Source organism: Drosophila suzukii, unplaced genomic scaffold (assembly GCF_043229965.1).
Source record: "Drosophila suzukii unplaced genomic scaffold, CBGP_Dsuzu_IsoJpt1.0 scf_29, whole genome shotgun sequence".
Classification (NCBI taxonomy): Eukaryota; Metazoa; Arthropoda; class Insecta; order Diptera; family Drosophilidae; genus Drosophila; species Drosophila suzukii.
In genome coordinates this window covers 21,431-42,880 of record NW_027255916.1, presented here as the reverse complement: position 1 = coordinate 42,880, position 21,450 = coordinate 21,431, and the positions used below count along the sequence as shown (strand labels likewise).

The following is a 21,450-nucleotide window of genomic DNA, read 5'->3' as shown; positions in this document are numbered from 1 at the left end:
AGACTTAATCGTCATAATTAATATTTTGCTGAAGGCAAATATGAAAATTTCAAATGAAAAATCAAAATTCTTCAAATTAGAAACCACATTTTTGTGTTACGTTGTTTCTCACAATCAAAGCAGACCCCGAAATAATAACTTCAATTTTAAAATATCCAGTTCCGAAAAACATTCGAGAGCTTAGAAGCTTCCTAGGCCTTACCGGCTATTACAGAAAACTTGTGCAAAACTACGCAAAATTTGGAAAAACCTCTCACAAAATATTTGGAAGGTCAAAATGGTAGAGTATCGAATAAAATGTCCCGTAAAACTTTCATACAGTTAGACGTTTCAGCTGTAAGAGCTTTTAACGAGCTCAAAGACAATTTAATTGTACAAAGCGAGTTGGTACAACCTGATTATAATAAAAAATTCACTTTAACGACCGATGCGTCCGATCTAGCTATTGGTGCTGTTCTTTCTCAGGAAGGAAAACCAATAACCTTTATTTCAAAAACTCTAACTAAAGCCGAACAAATATATGCAACCAATAAGAAAGAACTTTTAGCAATAGTTTGGGCATTTAAAAATTTGCAAAACTATTTATACGCCGTAAACAACATAGAAATCTATACAGATCATCAACCACTGTCTTTCTCGATCTCTCAAAAAAATCCAAACATCGAGATGAAAATATGGTACTCATTCATTGAAAGTTACTCTCCCAAAATAATTTATAAGCCAGGATCTAGCAATGTAGTCGCTGACGCCTTATCAAGAATTCAAATAAACAACCTAACGGACAGTAACGAGACGGTCGCAGATCAAAACACTCAGCATTCAGCAGAGAGTAGCTTTCAGAATGTTACACAAGAAACCCGAAAACCCTTAAACCAGTTTAAGCAACAATTGCTTATAGCAACGGGAAGGTATACAATACATGAAATAATCAATATATTCGGAAATACAAGACATATAAAAGAATTTGATACCCCGGAAAATTTGGTATCATTCTTAAGGGAATGTATTCCTCCTAATATAACTATAGGTGTTCTCTGTACTTAAGAAGACTTATACAAAATTTAAAATACAAATTAGAAAACCCTGAAGACAGAGCATTTATAATCGAAGAATCTCATTGTAGAGCACACAGGTGACTGGACGAAAATTACAAACAAATTAACAGACTATACTATTGGCCAAATTTGAACAAAAAACTACAGGAGTACATAAAAAACTGTACAATTTGTAATAGTAACAAATATAATAGACATCCTGTACTAATTCCAATTGGTCAAGCACCCATCCCAAATAGAGAAGGAGAAAATCAGCATATTGACATTTTTTACGCTCAGAATTTAATGTTCATTACTTGTATTGATTCATATTCAAAATACTTAGTCGTAAAGGAGATCCAAAACAAACTCAACATAGAAATCAAAATTGCAGAAATATTGCAACAATTTCCACTTGCCAAAACTTTAATGATGGATAACGAGCCTAGTTTTTCTGCAACACATTTTAAGTCCTTCGCACAAAAATGCGGTCCAATGGACAAATAGAAAAGGCTCATTCAACCCTTACAGAAATTGCTCGTTGCATCAAAGATGAACTTAACTTAGTTGATTATTCTGAAATTATAATTAAAGCAGCTCAGGAATATAACATGACTATACATTCCAATATTCCAATATTACAATATTTATTATACAATAAAATCGAACATGTTACTATTCCACAGCTATTAAAACAGGCACAAGAGAAAATGTTAGATTCTCACAAGAAAGGCAGAAAGGAAAAGGACTTTCTCGTAGGAGAAGTCATTTATGAAAAAAAACTCCTGGAAAGAAATAAGCTTAACTCTAGATATAAAAAACAAGTAGTTAAGGAGAATTTTCATAGTAAGGTTATCATAAACAATAGAAATCGTACGATTCATAAAGATAACATAAAATCTTAAACTTAGTTTGTCTTAAATTACAGAAAATAAATTCAATAATATTTGTATTATTGATAGTAGCAGCCACCAATTCCGAAATAATGGTGTTTGTGCCTAACCGAAGTAGACACTTCTGGGTCACACCGCGGGACAAGGGGGTTTGATGGCAGGACGATCGCGTCGCGGCAATGGTAACGATGGTTACTGCGATGCCGGACCACAGGCGATGCTGGAGCTGCGCTGAGGGTGGGCTAACGTGGTTAGCTGCTAGTTGAGATAGTGTATTGCGAGCCCTATTCCCAGATGTAGGAAGTAGAGCCGCGGAGTTAAGAGGTGTGTCGATAACTGATTTATTCTTCATTTGATACCTGCTTATATACTACCTGGTACTGACACTGCAACATGTGCTGACTCCATTGGCGGGCAAGTGAGCCGTTGAGTCGGTGAGTTAGTCTGCAGTGAGTGCTACTGAGCGCCTGGTACTGTTCCCAACTTGGATACTGATGATTTGTTGGGTGTGGTCATGTTGAGTATCTTTGGGTACGAATAAATGGATTACACGAACCATGATTTTTTCCTCTACAAGGATACAAAAGACATTCTTATTTATGATTCAATCGCTGATCTATTTCATATAAATAATTTTAGTTTATATAAAGACATAGTCAAACTCGAATCAACACACATAAACAAAAGTAATCATTTAAAGTGGGAAATTTCATATGATTTAGATATTATTAAAATGCTTCTCTCACAAATTTTACCAAGTAGGGCAAAAATAGGAATGCATGAAATAGGCACCCTTTGGAAATGGATAGCAGGGACTCCCGATCGCGCTTATTTGATAACAGTCCATAACCAAAGTAATACCAATTAATTTGTTTTTAATTCTAAATTATTTAAAGAAAAAAAAACCGTGTCTGAGAATCTTCAAACAGTTCTTTCAAACCAAGAATTTCGTTGGAATGGATTTAATGGATACAATGACATTAGCAAAAGTAGATGTCCTCAACACTAAAATTCTAAACGCTGAAGAAATCCAAGAAATATATAAACACTAAGAGAAACCTGTTGTAATTACTGACATATTAGATATATCGCCAAAATCGCCATACACCAAGAATTAATTGTAATATATATAAAATACCCCATCATAACAAATCGTTGCGAAGTGTATAACGCAAGATCCATCTCACACAATGATGGAAAACTGTTAATTGATAATCATGTCGCTAAATGTAACAATAGATATTATGTAATTTTTAATTTTAAGACAGAAATATTTAATAGTTATGGCACTTTAAGCCCAGAAAGTTTTGTCTTGTTTTACTAGGCAACTAAATGGAGAAAAATAACTTTGTAATAAAGTCAGGAAATATAATAAAAAAATTGATGTAATCGAAGAAGGAGCCATTTTTATAAAGTGTTAATGATACTCATTTAAATGGGTCATTTTTAATTACTTTTAATAGTACTACTACAATAAATAATATACCCTACTCTAGTCTGGACCATAAGATAATAGAATATATCTCTGCTAAACAGTATAATGATTTTTTAGTATCCGAATATCTTATGTCAGATGATTCGGATCTTTCATTCGATAACATTAACATATTAAACACATTTATTCAAATTAAACAAACTCAAATCCCAATAACATTTATACTGATCATGTTAATTTTAATATACGTAATTATCACGCTTGTATTTAAATTCAAAAAATATATAATATACAAACCACGGCAAATTCATATTGAAATAACCCCCCAAAATAATATGTCCGAAAATGAAAATAGGATCAAATTATAGTCGAATTGACAAATCATCTAAATTCAGTTTATCCGACACTTCCAATGAATCGGGACGATTCAATTTAGAAGGGGAAGAGTTATCCAGCTCATGATCCCAGCCTCTTTACCCAATTTATAAACAAACTCTTCATATACAATTCTTAGCTGAGAACGCTTTCCAGCTCGAGCGCCCAGCCGCCTTACCCAAGTCGTAAACAATTTCTTATAAACAATTCTTAGCTGGGATCCCCATACTCAGCGTTCCCACAGAAGCCCAATTAGCTCCCCCACTTCAATCGAAGTTCATTATTAAGATTCAATTGCGCCGCGGTCCTTCTAACATAAACTAAGCGGGGTCCAGCTAATGTAAACACAAGCATCCGGTCAACACCCGGCGAGCCCCAAAACTGCAGCGTAATCCGTTTAGCAATCGAGCGGAGAATTGGATCATCCGATTTCCCGACTCTCTTGAGTCCAAGCCATGTCCAACTCTTAATGAGTTCCCCAATTCTCTTAAACCGAGATTTGTTTATCAGATAATCGGCCTTTGGCCAGTCAGTACGTTTTTGCTTCCGAGAAGATCGGTTCAATAGAAGAATTATTGTGAACAGTAGAATAAAAGTCGTTATTAAGGAAGAGTTGTAAAGTTGTAAGTTGTGAATTAAAAATAAAAATACATTATTTAAGTTATTCGCAAGTGAAATAATTAGTTTGCACACACAATAAATAAAAATGCAGTCCTGAGTTATCATTAACTAAATTATCATTAACTTTTAAGGTCCTTGTTTATCGTCTCCAGCCAAAAGATATTCTTAAATGGAAATAAAAACACATAATTATTGACACAAAACATAATTAAACTTAAAAACTTCACACACTGACATTTCTAGCTTTGGTTTTTCTAGAGAAGTGAAAACTTTCGATGTTTGCCAAGTGAACATCGATATTAACTAGTTTTTGGTAGCATCGATAGTATCGAGTTAACATCGATGTTTGTTTCAGAATTAGTTTCGATCATCCAACGACCCACTTTTGAGAGCACTGGGCTTTGAAAATGGTGAGGGCAGACAGTTAGGTGAGACCTGAAGTTAGAAGCTGCCATGTTGGGGATTCTAAACGATCACATTAAGATAACGCTTGTAACCCACTAAACTTCCCCAGAACTTCTTGAAGTGGAGTGGTAGCCGTATGTGGGAAAACTTTTGGACGAGAGAAGCCAGTGCCGACAGTGGCAGAAACGGTGGCGAACTGACATCGATTCGCCACAGGAACCACGTCAGTGAGTCCGTTCCGAGCAACCAGAATCCAGTTGCGTCCCGACACCATGGTGGCCCTGCTTAGCAGCGCAAGACACGCGAGTCGCTTCCCACTCGCTTGATTCCCTTGTGCTCTGCCAATCGTAGCCTGGTTCCCACAACCGTCTTCTTAAGGTCCAGCGACGGGCAGCAAAACTGCAATTATGGTTCGGCCATTGAGTCGCCATCCAGAAACTGCCAGCCAATCCTCGCCAGCCGCAGCAGTCCCACAGGCAGCTACACCTGCCTAAAAAAAGAAATCAAATTAGTTTAAGGCTAATACATTTTGTATTAGAGAAAACGTATGCTTGTGAATTGATGCAGATCCACCGTCTGGGGTCCCGACTTGTCTCCCTTTTTTGAGTCGAAATCGATTGCAGCCTTGGAGCTCCTTAGGATCAGATGACCCGTTCATTTTGATAATGCAGAAATCTTCGCTTGGGGTAATGCCAGGCGTTTAATTTATCAGGCATCCGTAGCCGTTCTTCCGCTATTTTCGAACCACTGCTTTGATCCCTTAAATAATACAAAACTGTGGTCAAATTGCGTCGCGTGTCCGGCAATAAAGTATTGAGTACACTTGCTAAACAAAACATAATGGTGTGAGTGTTTACATTTTTGGGGGAGATGGAGCGGCTGTAGACCGCCAGGAGTTGATTCCGGCCGTTGATGATTGGTTGTGCCTCCTAGACTTCCCTCGGGGTACCAACGGAAGGCTGGGTGCTGCGTTTTGTACATAATTTATAATATTCGTCTTTGTTTACCATTTTGTTGTTAGAGATGTGTGTTCTTTTTAGTGTTGTGAGACGGTGATAATTATCGTAATTCATTTGGGAAAACTGTTGGGACATTGAGGGTACTCCGGCCTGGAAAATTCCGGAGATAGTCGGTGTCCAGGCCAAAGTAAAACAGTTCCGTAACATTTGTAACGAACACGATTGTCCATCTACGCGCGAGAGTTATCTCTGTCCAAGTAACTTGCCGACTAGGTTCAGGGATGGGGTGGGTTGTTTAACTCTCGATCGCAGTCGTTACATGACCAATATGTAGACAGAGTAATGGGAAAAAAGGAATGGAGACTTGGGTCAGAAGTGAAAGAACTCCGAATTTGGGAAGAATTAGGTGTAATTGATCTTCCATTCGAAACGCGCCCTCCGGGAAACCTGTACTATTGGCTAGATTTCCCGTTATGTCAAAACCGTTCCTCTCTTAGGTATCCATCATTATTTTAACTGAACATGATGGAACTCAAGGTGCAAACCTCATTTAATTTTCATTTCGGGGGCATAGTCTTTTCGTTTAGCAATACATTGTTATAATTTGGACTAAACAGACTTCAGCAGACTTCTCGCTGTTCTTGCCCAATCCGTGAAGGTGAAAGACCGCGGCTTGGGCGGGGAGTCCGAACGAGGATCGCGGTGCCTTTTGCAACTTTTGTTCCCATCCGTAAAGGTGATCCACTGCGGCTTGGCGGGATCCGCACGTGTAATATGAAGTCGGAGGATGAGTTTAAATTTTTACGTCTGGACGCTTCTAGTTTCTGGAAAACAGACACCGAGTTGGCGCCGGAAATTATGGCAGATGTTTCGGCCCACAGTAGGGTTGCATTTCAGCGTCACATCGCGTTAAGTAATATTATTTTAGCGTAGGCAAAACTAACAGTGCTGCCAGATCCTAAGATCTGAAACTCCGCCAGGCATTGACTATGTTAAGTAGTATTCTTATAATATTTTGGTGTGATTTTGGACTGCTGGGGAAAAGTAATAAGGTAGGAGCTGGAGCAGGTCAGGAGGCTTGCCCAGGAGTGGAGGCAAATCGATTCGGGTCACAGATTGCAAATGCAGGGTGACCTGCTGGTGGCATCTTGGACGAGAAGGGAGAAGATTTGCACACGCAGAGGGCGTAACATTTGTGATTAAATCTGTGATCAAAAAGTGCGATAGATTAGGTAGGGTTTTGTTTTTTACTATTAACCTAGGTCGTTGAGAGCCAGTTCTGTTGACGAGCGTCTGGTGTTGGGACAGATGAGGAACAATAGCGCAGTAAAGTTTTTGGCACGGAGTACACCGGTGGGTAATCGGTTCCATCTCCCCCGACTTAAACCTGAAAGGGAAAGGAAAGAGAAAGGATAAGGAAAGGGGAATAAATAATAGGGATTAATAATTGTGAATTTGGGAGGATTTGCGAGTAATATTTGTATAATTATTTATTTTCTTATATTTATTTATCTATTTATTTATTAATATTTAGTTCAATACATATTTGTTTAGATTATTGTTTATTGTTTCGTTTTTTTTTTTTGGATTTAGATTTAGTTTTGTGAAACATGCCAAAGGAAGTACGGAACAATCACGAGTATGGGCTTCGTTCGGAGGCTCCTTTCTCCGGAGAAGACGAGGTATTGTGGTCCTCAAAAGACGAGGTCTGATCCAGCAAAGATATCGGTGGGCTTGCCCGGGGCTTCGCAAAGCCGTTTGCGGGAAAACCTGGAACGTAAGTTTCATATCAATACGGGCCCTCCTCTGCGGTTGGGACTTGAGAGCATTGGCTCTGCTGCGGGCCAACTGCTGCAGATGGAGGTCCGCGAGGTCCGGTTCCAAACAATTAGTGCATCGAGGACGGCAGAGTTGCCGATTTCCGTGAAGAGCAGCGTCACTATGTCAACGTGGGACAGGACTTCAGAAGCCAGAAGGTCCGGATAGATAGGCGGCCAGAATGACTGGATCTCGTTGGAGGACATCGTGTTCATGGTGGAGTTTCTGCAGCGGAAGTACTAATGCTTTTAGGTGGAGGTGCTCAGCCATTTCCACGTTCTGCTCAAGGAACAAACTCGACAGTGGTATTGGATCCCCGGACGTCACTGCAGGTTTACAGCGACAGTTGATAAAGGTCGTCAAAAAAGGTTTGAGACAAGGAATCCCAGGTTCGTCTACGCCATGGATATACACTCGGTGGACGAGTGTACGCCAGGGTGAGGGAAGCCATGCTTTCTGACGCTGAAGAGAATCTGGATTTGCAGGAGGCGGATGAGTTGCAGATGAAAGACAGGAGTCCGTTCCAAACTGGCTGCTGGAACTGTGGAGTCGTGGACCACGGCTACCGCTTGTGTGAGTCGACGGATCGCTGACTTTTGTGCTATGTATACGAAAAGCCGGACACCATCACTCCAAAGTGCCCAGATTGCGCGGAAATCGGTCAGATGGGTGATCAGAGGGCGGGTAGGTTGCCGGACTTACCAAATAAAGGAGCATGCGCAGATACTTGGAGGTCAGAAACCGGATCTTCGCCCAGCATTAGTTGAGCGGCATAGGATTGGTGTTCAGAAAAGTCCAGAGGGCCAGGGGTCGATTCCGGAAACGACTTGCTAAAGGTGGGAAGTATTTGCCGGTGTTGCAAATCCTGAGCGCTATCTACAACGCACGACAACTCAAGGAGATCCTGGAGGTGTTTGGGAACGACCAGCCTGGAAACACACTCAATCTAGTTGATAGAGGGAGCCAAGGTCTTCAAGAATCGACCGTATTCACCCGCGAAGCAGAAGGTGGTCGAGGATGAGGTTGACAAGATGTTAGCTCTCGCAGTCGTCAAGGAAAGAAAAAGCCCGTAGCTACCTAGTTTACAAAACAAAAAAAGATCTGTTCTGCTTAGATGCCCGTCAATTGAAAGATCTGACCACTAAAGAGGCTTACCTAGTATCTGCCTAGTATCGATGGCATTCTGCCCAGAATCGACCAAAAATACTTCACTACCAGCGTGAATTTGAAGTTTGCATTTTGGCAGATCGAGTTGGATCCGAAAAGCGAGGTATTGACGGCGCAGCGTGAGACTAATGGATCGAGTAATCCCAGCCGACATCCGCTCCAACGTCTTCGTCGACCTGGATAATCTGCTGAAACTGGATCGAGATATACAGACGCATCTAAAGTACCTTCGCCGGATCGCAGAATGCCTAAAAGCAGCGGAATTACCCATAGGCATGGGTAAGTCGAAGTTTTGCTTGAAATCTCAGACCTACCTTGGTTTTATCGTTGGTGAAGGGCGTCTTCGGATGGGATTAGGAGGATGCCAGACCCAAGGACCATGACGGAGGCTGGAGCATTCCTCGGGACTGCTGGATGGTACCGCCGGTTCATAAAGATCTTCGCAAAGATGGCTGCTCCGTTTACTGAATCTCTGAACAAAACTGATGCCCAGCCGTAAAGCTCTTGAAATTGGTGTTAGCGACAGCAACAGTCCTTGTGCATGCGGACTTCAAGAGAAATTTGTTCATTCAGTGCAATCCGTCAGACATTGGAGTCGGGCGGTACTTTTCCAGCGAAATGACGAAGTAGCCGATTGCATTTTTCTCTGCGAAGATGAATAAACATCAAATGAACTACACCGTAACCGAGAAAAAGTTTCTCGCCGCTCTCCTGGCTATTCGTAAGTTCCGGCCGTATGTTGTTACCTGCATCACAGATCACGCGAGTTTGATGTGGCTCATTCCCAAGAAGGATATTTCGGGACGGTTGACCCGGTGGTCATTGCAACTTCAAGGATTCTAATTCAACATCAAGCACCAGAAAGGAAGCAAGAACTACGTGGCAGAGGCACAGCATAATTGAGCGAAATGGGAAAAACCCTGAAAATCCTAGTACTGGCAGGCATGGTACTCCAAGTCCGCGAGCTTGTGCAAGGAGCCAAAGGTACTAAACTTGTGCAAGCCGGCTGCAAGGGATCGGAGACAGAGTGCACTCGAAACAGCCATTCCAGAAGCTGAACTTCGACTTCTTTGGGAAATACTTCCTTGGATGGGATGCTTATCTTCCAGAGGTTGAGGTTGCTCTTCGCAACGCAATCCACTCGGCCACATGTTCCTAAACGGCGACAACTACAAGTAAGCGATGAAGTTAACGTCCTTGTGTGACCAAGAGATGGCTGGGGTAAAGACAGCGGTTAAACTCCAAATGATCCAGCAAAAGGGACGATAGAATCTGGAGACAGCATATGAGAGAAGCCGCAAACGGTATGACCAACGGGTTCAAACATTCTTGGTCAAGCCAGGTTATCAGTGCCTTTGGCAAGTCGTTCAACGCCAAGTTCGCCAGGGAGTTCCTAAAAGCTCGAGTGGTTAAAGGGGTCGGCATCAACGCCTTGGAGCTCGAAAACTTGCACGGACGTCATCTGGGAGCATACCAAGCCAAAGATATCCGCGTGTATACCGGGAGGAGGCACAAAGTAAACAAGGAAAAATTACACAAATGTGGTCATACTTCCCAGCAAGCGTCGGCACCGCGTTGAGCGCCGTATGTAACTGCTAGTTGGGGCACTGACCAGGTTCATTCAGAAGAGGATTTAAATGCTCTTAATGTTTTCGTCGAGTGGCTTCAGACCGGGTGTCTCTAAATTCTTAGGTGGTGTTGCATTTCAGGCTGGAACTGGCTGGAAGTAAACCGATATGGAGACAGATAGGCTATCGATAGCGCAGACAGGGTAGCCCCAACGCCGGTGCCTCCCCATATTTTTTACCATTGAACGATCTAACAATATAAATAAGTCCTGCTTCGCTCCTAGGAATTCTTATAAATGGTTTTGGCTCGTCCAATGAAAATATGGCGAGGGAAGACAGTCAGGTGAGATTTCAAGTCAGTAGCTGCCGTATTGGGGATCTGAGATGATCACATTAAAATCAAGCTTGTGTGGAAACTTAAATAAAGTGAGTTAGAAATGATAGCTATTTTGTTTTTACAACAAGTGTGTGTCTATAGGCCATTCGGGGATTCAACAAAAGGGCCAGATCTTTTTTTAGGATCTTCTTTTTCTTGTAAAACTCTTCCACATATCCTGGCAGTAACAGCCGCAGTTGAGAAAACATTTAGACAAGATCAGCCTTCGTCCACAGTGACAGGAGCCGTCGGCGAACAAATTTCATTTAAGTGAACTTGAAAGAGCGAGAGCCAAGAACTGTGAAAGTCGAAATGGTTGGTGGTGGTCACACAGTGAATCGCACTAATAACCTATTTAAAATATATGTAAAATATAAATTTTTAATTTTTCCTTATCTTTCTAATTTTCTAATGGCACATTTACATTTAATTTCAAACATAAGTCAATCAAATATTCAAAAAAGAACTCAGAAACAAAAATATTGATAAAATAACAAAAATAAAAAAAAAACAGACGAAAAAATGCACTATAAACAAGGAAGAACGCTATAGTCGAGTACCTCGATTATCAGATACCAGTTACTCAGCTAATGGGACCATAGGGAAATGGAGATATGCAAGATTTAAGCGTTATGGGCGTTAGAGTGGGCGTGGCAATCTGCATGCCTAATCCCAGTATTGTTTCTGAGATCTTAGCGTTCATACGGAAAGACAGACGGACGGACGGACATGACGACTCGGCTAGTGATCCTGATCAATAATATATATACTTTATGGGGTCGAAAACGCTTCCTTCTGCCTGTTACATACTTTTCGACGAGTCTGGTATACCCTTTTACTTTAAAGGTAAGGTAAAATTTATAATTTTGCGTTTTTTAAAATTACTATTCGCACATGTACTTTGTTTTTTATTATGATTACATTAATCGTATTAATAAACTTACAGACAGGCAGACAGACAGACAGACAGACAGACAGACAGACAGACAGACAGACAGACAGACAGGCAGGCAGACAGACAGACAGACAGACAGACAGACAGACAGACAGACAGACAGACAGACAGACAGACAGACAGACAGACAGACAGACAGACAGACAGACAGACAGACAGACAGACAGACAGACAGACAGACAGACAGACAGACAGACAGACAGACAGACAGACAGACAGACAGACAGACAGACAGACAGACAGACAGACAGACAGACAGACAGACAGACAGACAGACAGACAGACAGACAGACAGACAGACAGACAGACAGACAGACAGACAGACAGACAGACAGACAGACAGACAGACAGACAGACAGACAGACAGACAGACAGACAGACAGACAGACAGACAGACAGACAGACAGACAGACAGACAGACAGACAGACAGACAGACAGACAGACAGACAGACAGACAGACAGACAGACAGACAGACAGACAGACAGACAGACAGACAGACAGACAGACAGACAGACAGACAGACAGACAGACAGACAGACAGACAGACAGACAGACAGACAGACAGACAGACAGACAGACAGACAGACAGACAGACAGACAGACAGACAGACAGACAGACAGACAGACAGACAGACAGACAGACAGACAGACAGACAGACAGACAGACAGACAGACAGACAGACAGACAGACAGACAGACAGACAGACAGACAGACAGACAGACAGACAGACAGACAGACAGACAGACAGACAGACAGACAGACAGACAGACAGACAGACAGACAGACAGACAGACAGACAGACAGACAGACAGACAGACAGACAGACAGACAGACAGACAGACAGACAGACAGACAGACAGACAGACAGACAGACAGACAGACAGACAGACAGACAGACAGACAGACAGACAGACAGACAGACAGACAGACAGACAGACAGACAGACAGACAGACAGACAGACAGACAGACAGACAGACAGACAGACAGACAGACAGACAGACAGACAGACAGACAGACAGACAGACAGACAGACAGACAGACAGACAGACAGACAGACAGACAGACAGACAGACAGACAGACAGACAGACAGACAGACAGACAGACAGACAGACAGACAGACAGACAGACAGACAGACAGACAGACAGACAGACAGACAGACAGACAGACAGACAGACAGACAGACAGACAGACAGACAGACAGACAGACAGACAGACAGACAGACAGACAGACAGACAGACAGACAGACAGACAGACAGACAGACAGACAGACAGACAGACAGACAGACAGACAGACAGACAGACAGACAGACAGACAGACAGACAGACAGACAGACAGACAGACAGACAGACAGACAGACAGACAGACAGACAGACAGACAGACAGACAGACAGACAGACAGACAGACAGACAGACAGACAGACAGACAGACAGACAGACAGACAGACAGACAGACAGACAGACAGACAGACAGACAGACAGACAGACAGACAGACAGACAGACAGACAGACAGACAGACAGACAGACAGACAGACAGACAGACAGACAGACAGACAGACAGACAGACAGACAGACAGACAGACAGACAGACAGACAGACAGACAGACAGACAGACAGACAGACAGACAGACAGACAGACAGACAGACAGACAGACAGACAGACAGACAGACAGACAGACAGACAGACAGACAGACAGACAGACAGACAGACAGACAGACAGACAGACAGACAGACAGACAGACAGACAGACAGACAGACAGACAGACAGACAGACAGACAGACAGACAGACAGACAGACAGACAGACAGACAGACAGACAGACAGACAGACAGACAGACAGACAGACAGACAGACAGACAGACAGACAGACAGACAGACAGACAGACAGACAGACAGACAGACAGACAGACAGACAGACAGACAGACAGACAGACAGACAGACAGACAGACAGACAGACAGACAGACAGACAGACAGACAGACAGACAGACAGACAGACAGACAGACAGACAGACAGACAGACAGACAGACAGACAGACAGACAGACAGACAGACAGACAGACAGACAGACAGACAGACAGACAGACAGACAGACAGACAGACAGACAGACAGACAGACAGACAGACAGACAGACAGACAGACAGACAGACAGACAGACAGACAGACAGACAGACAGACAGACAGACAGACAGACAGACAGACAGACAGACAGACAGACAGACAGACAGACAGACAGACAGACAGACAGACAGACAGACAGACAGACAGACAGACAGACAGACAGACAGACAGACAGACAGACAGACAGACAGACAGACAGACAGACAGACAGACAGACAGACAGACAGACAGACAGACAGACAGACAGACAGACAGACAGACAGACAGACAGACAGACAGACAGACAGACAGACAGACAGACAGACAGACAGACAGACAGACAGACAGACAGACAGACAGACAGACAGACAGACAGACAGACAGACAGACAGACAGACAGACAGACAGACAGACAGACAGACAGACAGACAGACAGACAGACAGACAGACAGACAGACAGACAGACAGACAGACAGACAGACAGACAGACAGACAGACAGACAGACAGACAGACAGACAGACAGACAGACAGACAGACAGACAGACAGACAGACAGACAGACAGACAGACAGACAGACAGACAGACAGACAGACAGACAGACAGACAGACAGACAGACAGACAGACAGACAGACAGACAGACAGACAGACAGACAGACAGACAGACAGACAGACAGACAGACAGACAGACAGACAGACAGACAGACAGACAGACAGACAGACAGACAGACAGACAGACAGACAGACAGACAGACAGACAGACAGACAGACAGACAGACAGACAGACAGACAGACAGACAGACAGACAGACAGACAGACAGACAGACAGACAGACAGACAGACAGACAGACAGACAGACAGACAGACAGACAGACAGACAGACAGACAGACAGACAGACAGACAGACAGACAGACAGACAGACAGACAGACAGACAGACAGACAGACAGACAGACAGACAGACAGACAGACAGACAGACAGACAGACAGACAGACAGACAGACAGACAGACAGACAGACAGACAGACAGACAGACAGACAGACAGACAGACAGACAGACAGACAGACAGACAGACAGACAGACAGACAGACAGACAGACAGACAGACAGACAGACAGACAGACAGACAGACAGACAGACAGACAGACAGACAGACAGACAGACAGACAGACAGACAGACAGACAGACAGACAGACAGACAGACAGACAGACAGACAGACAGACAGACAGACAGACAGACAGACAGACAGACAGACAGACAGACAGACAGACAGACAGACAGACAGACAGACAGACAGACAGACAGACAGACAGACAGACAGACAGACAGACAGACAGACAGACAGACAGACAGACAGACAGACAGACAGACAGACAGACAGACAGACAGACAGACAGACAGACAGACAGACAGACAGACAGACAGACAGACAGACAGACAGACAGACAGACAGACAGACAGACAGACAGACAGACAGACAGACAGACAGACAGACAGACAGACAGACAGACAGACAGACAGACAGACAGACAGACAGACAGACAGACAGACAGACAGACAGACAGACAGACAGACAGACAGACAGACAGACAGACAGACAGACAGACAGACAGACAGACAGACAGACAGACAGACAGACAGACAGACAGACAGACAGACAGACAGACAGACAGACAGACAGACAGACAGACAGACAGACAGACAGACAGACAGACAGACAGACAGACAGACAGACAGACAGACAGACAGACAGACAGACAGACAGACAGACAGACAGACAGACAGACAGACAGACAGACAGACAGACAGACAGACAGACAGACAGACAGACAGACAGACAGACAGACAGACAGACAGACAGACAGACAGACAGACAGACAGACAGACAGACAGACAGACAGACAGACAGACAGACAGACAGACAGACAGACAGACAGACAGACAGACAGACAGACAGACAGACAGACAGACAGACAGACAGACAGACAGACAGACAGACAGACAGACAGACAGACAGACAGACAGACAGACAGACAGACAGACAGACAGACAGACAGACAGACAGACAGACAGACAGACAGACAGACAGACAGACAGACAGACAGACAGACAGACAGACAGACAGACAGACAGACAGACAGACAGACAGACAGACAGACAGACAGACAGACAGACAGACAGACAGACAGACAGACAGACAGACAGACAGACAGACAGACAGACAGACAGACAGACAGACAGACAGACAGACAGACAGACAGACAGACAGACAGACAGACAGACAGACAGACAGACAGACAGACAGACAGACAGACAGACAGACAGACAGACAGACAGACAGACAGACAGACAGACAGACAGACAGACAGACAGACAGACAGACAGACAGACAGACAGACAGACAGACAGACAGACAGACAGACAGACAGACAGACAGACAGACAGACAGACAGACAGACAGACAGACAGACAGACAGACAGACAGACAGACAGACAGACAGACAGACAGACAGACAGACAGACAGACAGACAGACAGACAGACAGACAGACAGACAGACAGACAGACAGACAGACAGACAGACAGACAGACAGACAGACAGACAGACAGACAGACAGACAGACAGACAGACAGACAGACAGACAGACAGACAGACAGACAGACAGACAGACAGACAGACAGACAGACAGACAGACAGACAGACAGACAGACAGACAGACAGACAGACAGACAGACAGACAGACAGACAGACAGACAGACAGACAGACAGACAGACAGACAGACAGACAGACAGACAGACAGACAGACAGACAGACAGACAGACAGACAGACAGACAGACAGACAGACAGACAGACAGACAGACAGACAGACAGACAGACAGACAGACAGACAGACAGACAGACAGACAGACAGACAGACAGACAGACAGACAGACAGACAGACAGACAGACAGACAGACAGACAGACAGACAGACAGACAGACAGACAGACAGACAGACAGACAGACAGACAGACAGACAGACAGACAGACAGACAGACAGACAGACAGACAGACAGACAGACAGACAGACAGACAGACAGACAGACAGACAGACAGACAGACAGACAGACAGACAGACAGACAGACAGACAGACAGACAGACAGACAGACAGACAGACAGACAGACAGACAGACAGACAGACAGACAGACAGACAGACAGACAGACAGACAGACAGACAGACAGACAGACAGACAGACAGACAGACAGACAGACAGACAGACAGACAGACAGACAGACAGACAGACAGACAGACAGACAGACAGACAGACAGACAGACAGACAGACAGACAGACAGACAGACAGACAGACAGACAGACAGACAGACAGACAGACAGACAGACAGACAGACAGACAGACAGACAGACAGACAGACAGACAGACAGACAGACAGACAGACAGACAGACAGACAGACAGACAGACAGACAGACAGACAGACAGACAGACAGACAGACAGACAGACAGACAGACAGACAGACAGACAGACAGACAGACAGACAGACAGACAGACAGACAGACAGACAGACAGACAGACAGACAGACAGACAGACAGACAGACAGACAGACAGACAGACAGACAGACAGACAGACAGACAGACAGACAGACAGACAGACAGACAGACAGACAGACAGACAGACAGACAGACAGACAGACAGACAGACAGACAGACAGACAGACAGACAGACAGACAGACAGACAGACAGACAGACAGACAGACAGACAGACAGACAGACAGACAGACAGACAGACAGACAGACAGACAGACAGACAGACAGACAGACAGACAGACAGACAGACAGACAGACAGACAGACAGACAGACAGACAGACAGACAGACAGACAGACAGACAGACAGACAGACAGACAGACAGACAGACAGACAGACAGACAGACAGACAGACAGACAGACAGACAGACAGACAGACAGACAGACAGACAGACAGACAGACAGACAGACAGACAGACAGACAGACAGACAGACAGACAGACAGACAGACAGACAGACAGACAGACAGACAGACAGACAGACAGACAGACAGACAGACAGACAGACAGACAGACAGACAGACAGACAGACAGACAGACAGACAGACAGACAGACAGACAGACAGACAGACAGACAGACAGACAGACAGACAGACAGACAGACAGACAGACAGACAGACAGACAGACAGACAGACAGACAGACAGACAGACAGACAGACAGACAGACAGACAGACAGACAGACAGACAGACAGACAGACAGACAGACAGACAGACAGACAGACAGACAGACAGACAGACAGACAGACAGACAGACAGACAGACAGACAGACAGACAGACAGACAGACAGACAGACAGACAGACAGACAGACAGACAGACAGACAGACAGACAGACAGACAGACAGACAGACAGACAGACAGACAGACAGACAGACAGACAGACAGACAGACAGACAGACAGACAGACAGACAGACAGACAGACAGACAGACAGACAGACAGACAGACAGACAGACAGACAGACAGACAGACAGACAGACAGACAGACAGACAGACAGACAGACAGACAGACAGACAGACAGACAGACAGACAGACAGACAGACAGACAGACAGACAGACAGACAGACAGACAGACAGACAGACAGACAGACAGACAGACAGACAGACAGACAGACAGACAGACAGACAGACAGACAGACAGACAGACAGACAGACAGACAGACAGACAGACAGACAGACAGACAGACAGACAGACAGACAGACAGACAGACAGACAGACAGACAGACAGACAGACAGACAGACAGACAGACAGACAGACAGACAGACAGACAGACAGACAGACAGACAGACAGACAGACAGACAGACAGACAGACAGACAGACAGACAGACAGACAGACAGACAGACAGACAGACAGACAGACAGACAGACAGACAGACAGACAGACAGACAGACAGACAGACAGACAGACAGACAGACAGACAGACAGACAGACAGACAGACAGACAGACAGACAGACAGACAGACAGACAGACAGACAGACAGACAGACAGACAGACAGACAGACAGACAGACAGACAGACAGACAGACAGACAGACAGACAGACAGACAGACAGACAGACAGACAGACAGACAGACAGACAGACAGACAGACAGACAGACAGACAGACAGACAGACAGACAGACAGACAGACAGACAGACAGACAGACAGACAGACAGACAGACAGACAGACAGACAGACAGACAGACAGACAGACAGACAGACAGACAGACAGACAGACAGACAGACAGACAGACAGACAGACAGACAGACAGACAGACAGACAGACAGACAGACAGACAGACAGACAGACAGACAGACAGACAGACAGACAGACAGACAGACAGACAGACAGACAGACAGACAGACAGACAGACAGACAGACAGACAGACAGACAGACAGACAGACAGACAGACAGACAGACAGACAGACAGACAGACAGACAGACAGACAGACAGACAGACAGACAGACAGACAGACAGACAGACAGACAGACAGACAGACAGACAGACAGACAGACAGACAGACAGACAGACAGACAGACAGACAGACAGACAGACAGACAGACAGACAGACAGACAGACAGACAGACAGACAGACAGACAGACAGACAGACAGACAGACAGACAGACAGACAGACAGACAGACAGACAGACAGACAGACAGACAGACAGACAGACAGACAGACAGACAGACAGACAGACAGACAGACAGACAGACAGACAGACAGACAGACAGACAGACAGACAGACAGACAGACAGACAGACAGACAGACAGACAGACAGACAGACAGACAGACAGACAGACAGACAGACAGACAGACAGACAGACAGACAGACAGACAGACAGACAGACAGACAGACAGACAGACAGACAGACAGACAGACAGACAGACAGACAGACAGACAGACAGACAGACAGACAGACAGACAGACAGACAGACAGACAGACAGACAGACAGACAGACAGACAGACAGACAGACAGACAGACAGACAGACAGACAGACAGACAGACAGACAGACAGACAGACAGACAGACAGACAGACAGACAGACAGACAGACAGACAGACAGACAGACAGACAGACAGACAGACAGACAGACAGACAGACAGACAGACAGACAGACAGACAGACAGACAGACAGACAGACAGACAGACAGACAGACAGACAGACAGACAGACAGACAGACAGACAGACAGACAGACAGACAGACAGACAGACAGACAGACAGACAGACAGACAGACAGACAGACAGACAGACAGACAGACAGACAGACAGACAGACAGACAGACAGACAGACAGACAGACAGACAGACAGACAGACAGACAGACAGACAGACAGACAGACAGACAGACAGACAGACAGACAGACAGACAGACAGACAGACAGACAGACAGACAGACAGACAGACAGACAGACAGACAGACAGACAGACAGACAGACAGACAGACAGACAGACAGACAGACAGACAGACAGACAGACAGACAGACAGACAGACAGACAGACAGACAGACAGACAGACAGACAGACAGACAGACAGACAGACAGACAGACAGACAGACAGACAGACAGACAGACAGACAGACAGACAGACAGACAGACAGACAGACAGACAGACAGACAGACAGACAGACAGACAGACAGACAGACAGACAGACAGACAGACAGACAGACAGACAGACAGACAGACAGACAGACAGACAGACAGACAGACAGACAGACAGACAGACAGACAGACAGACAGACAGACAGACAGACAGACAGACAGACAGACAGACAGACAGACAGACAGACAGACAGACAGACAGACAGACAGACAGACAGACAGACAGACAGACAGACAGACAGACAGACAGACAGACAGACAGACAGACAGACAGACAGACAGACAGACAGACAGACAGACAGACAGACAGACAGACAGACAGACAGACAGACAGACAGACAGACAGACAGACAGACAGACAGACAGACAGACAGACAGACAGACAGACAGACAGACAGACAGACAGACAGACAGACAGACAGACAGACAGACAGACAGACAGACAGACAGACAGACAGACAGACAGACAGACAGACAGACAGACAGACAGACAGACAGACAGACAGACAGACAGACAGACAGACAGACAGACAGACAGACAGACAGACAGACAGACAGACAGACAGACAGACAGACAGACAGACAGACAGACAGACAGACAGACAGACAGACAGACAGACAGACAGACAGACAGACAGACAGACAGACAGACAGACAGACAGACAGACAGACAGACAGACAGACAGACAGACAGACAGACAGACAGACAGACAGACAGACAGACAGACAGACAGACAGACAGACAGACAGACAGACAGACAGACAGACAGACAGACAGACAGACAGACAGACAGACAGACAGACAGACAGACAGACAGACAGACAGACAGACAGACAGACAGACAGACAGACAGACAGACAGACAGACAGACAGACAGACAGACAGACAGACAGACAGACAGACAGACAGACAGACAGACAGACAGACAGACAGACAGACAGACAGACAGACAGACAGACAGACAGACAGACAGACAGACAGACAGACAGACAGACAGACAGACAGACAGACAGACAGACAGACAGACAGACAGACAGACAGACAGACAGACAGA

General features: G+C 45.1%; 1 long non-coding RNA gene across 1 annotated transcript; it reads right to left on the bottom strand.

The window, feature by feature from the left end:
- Nucleotides 1-7,301: 7,301 nt before the first annotated feature.
- Nucleotides 7,302-10,679, bottom strand: LOC118878615 (uncharacterized). The gene is made up of 5 exons (XR_011605682.1): nucleotides 10,515-10,679; nucleotides 9,454-10,427; nucleotides 9,022-9,353; nucleotides 8,696-8,955; nucleotides 7,302-8,617 (listed from the first exon to the last, which is right to left on the bottom strand). It is a non-coding gene; the product is annotated as an uncharacterized lncRNA (long non-coding RNA).
- Nucleotides 10,680-21,450: the final 10,771 nt, after the last annotated feature.